We start from the raw sequence: 4762 nt of genomic DNA on the forward strand, positions 1-4762 counted from the left end.
CTCGTTTAATATCTTCTACTCGAATTTAAGTTTGTGGAGAGCGCAGGGCAGGTCCAGGTACTTAGGCTATCTGTATATTTTCATAAAAATTCGTCAAGATCTTCGATTTCTTCTTATCACGATTCGCGTGTCGCTCCTCTGATTTTTTTCTTTTTACGTTTTATAAAAATCACAGCACAGCACCAGCATTTTTTTTTTTTTTTTTTTTTTTTTTTTACTTTAAAGCCCGCCCGATTCTCCTTCGAACACGTCTCATTAAAACTGAGACGATTGCCCGCGCGTTTCTCCGCCGTTCTCTCCCTTTTCCTCCCTTCCTCTCCCACTCACTCATTCTTCCTTAATTCTTTCTCTCCCTCTCTTTCTCTCCCCCCCTCCCACCCCTCTTTCGCTCATTTTACTTAAACAGATAGATATCGCCGTTATTACGTCCGAATTAAAAAACACGCCTTGTTCTCTGTTCTTTTATTTGGCATTTGCAACACTACGTACGGCACGATAAAACTATTTTCGGATTCTTGGCAACGTGTTTTTACCAATCGTTCGTATTATAATACAACGCTTTTATCTTTTTTTTTTTTTTTTTTTTTTTACCGACGATACAATAATAAAATAATAGAACCAATAATTATTGATGAATAATCGTAATAAAAGGTACAATGATAATCGTCACTGAACTAACTTTAGGTTTAGCCATCAGGATGATACTATGGGCGCGTATGTATCACTGTGGCGCATATGTATGTGTATACGTATATATACCTAATAACTTTCTCCCTTCCTCGTCAATTAGTCTTATCCATCTTGATCATCGCTCTCGCTCTCGCTCTCGCTCTCTCTCTCTTTCTCTCTTGTATCCCCTCGCATATACACTTATATCCATATCCATACAAATACACGTACACTTACACATTCTCTCTTTCTCTCTCGCTCGCTTCCGCTCGGTTGTAATCGCGCAACGCTAACTACAATTAATCTTAGTAAACAAATAGCATTCTAGCGTACTCAATGTACAATCACTTATCGTCACGTTATCGTTATTTAGAATTATCGTGATTTTTCGTTTTTTTTTTTTTTTTTTTTTTTTTTACGCTTACGCCCCCCTACCCGCCCCGTTTTTTTTTTTTTCTTTTTTTTTTACGCTTACACTCCTCTATCCGACACGTATTTTTTTTTTTTTTTTGTTTATATTTATTTGACATCGTAATCGACGTTCACAATACATATTAATCGGTAATCAGGGAGGGGGTAATCAAATCGTGTCTAAAAAAACGTGTCGTTCGCGAGTCACGTAATTTCGCTAGAAAAATGTCGAGTCTGTGATTTAGCAATCTTCTTCTTTTTTTACAATAAAATACAACGATCTATAATTTCATTGTTATAGACAAAGTTCGCGATTGAATATTCGTAACATACGCGTTGTACACAACAAGTTACTGAAAATATGCGACGCAACAGTCGCGTATAAGCACGCGCAGGAATTTTCTTTCTTTCATTCTCGCTTTCATTCGCATCTCTACTCGTTACTAAATGTAAGTGCAATAAAAATGTTGCCCGAACACGAGTCGAGGCGTACATTCTCTCTCTTTCTCTCTTTCTCACGTCATCGGAGAAAAATCGGGCAATTGATCAACTGCTTCTTTCTCGTCTTTTCGACGATATAGGATTATATCAGTAATAATTTTAAGGCCTATTTCGGCCCAGTCAGTCTAACGCAACGAGATATCATCGCACGCATGCTTCCCTCGCCTCTGTTTTTTCTCTCCCACTCTCTTTCATTCCTCATACATGCTCTCTTTTCCCTCGTTTTCTTTCCCCGTATTTCGCCTCTTCCCGAATTTTCCAACCCAACCAATTTTGCCGCGCCTTCCAATCCAACCATCGCGAGCCGTTTCTTCCACGTAACAGTAATAGCTGATTGTTGTCGATTCCAAGTAAAACACGTTTTTTTTTTTTTTTTAAATTTTCTACTCTCCGTTATACGTTTCTCGCTCGAATATTTTTATTCCAGTTGCATTGTATCGTCATCTTCGCGTCGAGACAGTGGAAAGCGAGAAAACGATAGACAGATATATCAAGACGAAAAGATTTCGTCTTTTTCGTTTCGAATGGAAGAACGAAGACACGTGACAAGGAATTTACTTCAACTTTTCCCGTATTTTCATTTTCTCGGCATAAATTGTGCGTGATACCCGATGGAACGATTCGATATAATTTTTGGAAAAAAAAAAAAAAAAAATAAGATAAAAATAATATCGTTAAAAAAATACGAAGGATCGACGAATAAAACGATCTACTTATTGATCGATACGCTTGGAGGAAATGGACTCTTTTCACGAGTCCTTTCCGTAGAAAAAATTAATGCGTACGAAACGAAGTGAAACGGCGATTCGGAAGGCGTGCACGGCTTCTTGTCACGTAGAAAGAAGACAAGGAGGAGTTCGCTTTGAACGAAGTCGTCGACGAAGACTTGGTTAGATGGTACGTATAATAGCACGTATAATCGATGACGATAGGGATAGCAAGATCTGGAGATTGATGGTATACAAGTTTCATCGCTACGCTGTTGTTGTTGCTGTTGCTGTTGCTGTTGCTGTTGCCGCTGCTGCTGCTAATGGAAGCGAAACTCGCTGTTGTCGTGGTGGCAAGCCGATACAGGTGCGAGTATCCGGTCGCGCGAACGAACAAGAGGTGGCAGACTGAAGTTGGTATTGGACGAGACGATCCTAAGTTTGTCTGCCGGTGGCGGCGGAATGCGGATGTCCCGCGGCGGTCGCGGCGGTAACCGGCGGCGGATGATGAGACGTGTGATGAGTTTGTGCAGAGGTGGGTCCGGTTGTTCCGGCAGCAAGTACGGGACCGGGGGCCGCGGGTCACTTGGGCGGGAATGGCGAGATCACCGATGCGGCTACCGCGGCGGCCTGCTGACTCGCCAGCATCGCCGCTGCAACACATATACACCCGTGCCGATTAATTGTTTTTCCATTGCAAAGAGAAAAAAAAAAAAAAATAAAAGAAAGAGAGAGGAGAAAAAAAAAAAAAAAAGATACGAACGTCATATCGACGATCGGTAATGAAGATCGAGTCCACTCTCGCCGCCGCGGTTCGCGCGATACATTCGGATTCGCGTTCCGCGATCGTTATAATTCGACGAGAGCCCCGCCCCTTTCTCTCCCCTCCCTTCTTCGCATTGCTCGCGCACAGTGCAGTATTACCGGTGTATCGCGCTACTCCACTGCCCAAGTATAGCGTGCGAGCGAGCGAGCGAGCGAGCGAACGAATAACGGAATGAGAGTGAGAGTGAGAGTGAGAGAATAAGAGGAAGATAGGACGAGGGGGATAGAAGAACGAAACGAATGTTTTCTCTTTTTCTATACGAATTTCATACGCGTCCCATCGTCTCGTTATTTCTCCACTCTCGATATTTTCGATATTCTCGTTCTCCTCCTCCTTTTCTTCTTCTCTTTCTTCCTCTCCTCCTTCTCCTCCTACTCTCTTTCTCCTGTTTCTTCTTTTTAACGTCTTCTTCGTTCATCAACGAACGATATCGCATCGATGTAAAATTGGAGGGAGAGAGGGTGGGGGAAGCGAGGAAGAAGCGACTCGTAACGATAGCTTTGCGATTAGTTATTTCGATCATCGTGACGGATTATTATAGACGCATCGATACAATCGATATCCCGAACAACGATTATCACAGTTAACTATGCGTTCGTAATTACATACTCTAAGTGTCTCGTAACTCAATGATATCCCTTTTCTTTTATCCGTACGCGCCGTTCACGTACATTTAGAATTTCGAGCACACGTCGCACCGAGACATAGCACGCTATTATCCCTGACCGTGGTAATATATCTTCCCGTGAATCGTGAACGATGATCAATCTACTTTCCAATTATCTACCCGCACGTTTCGTAATAAAGTAACCAAGTACCAGTAGTATCGATTCGCGAGGCTCGTGTTACACATGTAGTACATGCGTTATATATATATATATATAACTGTATGTAGAGAGGAAGGAAACCCGGAACAGACGAATAATAAACGACTCGAATCGAATCGAATCGATGACGACCTTACTTTCTTTCTTTCTTTTCCATCTTTTCGTCCGTTTCTCTCTCACTGTTTTCTTTCGTCTCGACGCACCAATATGGCGCGTTTATTATTATCGGATCGCGATCAGGTTTCGATCGATCAGGGGAGCGTCGATTGTTGTCGTCCGCGCGAAAAATCGTGGGATCGCTCGAAAACCCAATCTTCGAACGGTGCGAACGGTGAGTGAATAAATGGATAGATAGATAGATAGGAAGACACGAGTCGAGACGAGAGGTAACGTACGACGCGCGTTCCAGGACGATCGGTTATCCAACGAAGAAGGGAAAGTGGATCGGGATGGGGATAACGGTGATGATGGTTCGGATGATGATGTTCGACGACGACGACGACGACGATGACGACGACGACGACGACGACGACGATGGTGGTGGTGATGGCGACGGCGGTGGCGGCGAAGACGACGGTGGCGACAGTGGACGGTTCGATTCGAACCGGTATTTATTGTCAGGGTCTGACGAGAGGCTTACCTCCGTACGGGGCGGGATATTGTCCGGTCAATAAGGGATAACCTAGGCCAACGTGGGTGTGATGATGCGTGTGCACGTGTCGTTGGGGCGGGGGTGATCTGTTATCCTTGGTCAAGGTTCCGGTGCCGGCGTCGACGGGCGTCGGTTGCTGCTGTTGCGATTGCTGCCCACCCGACTGAAC

This window comes from Apis dorsata, unplaced genomic scaffold (genome assembly GCF_000469605.1).
Source record: "Apis dorsata unplaced genomic scaffold, Apis dorsata 1.3 scaffold_581, whole genome shotgun sequence".
Classification (NCBI taxonomy): domain Eukaryota; kingdom Metazoa; phylum Arthropoda; class Insecta; order Hymenoptera; family Apidae; genus Apis; species Apis dorsata.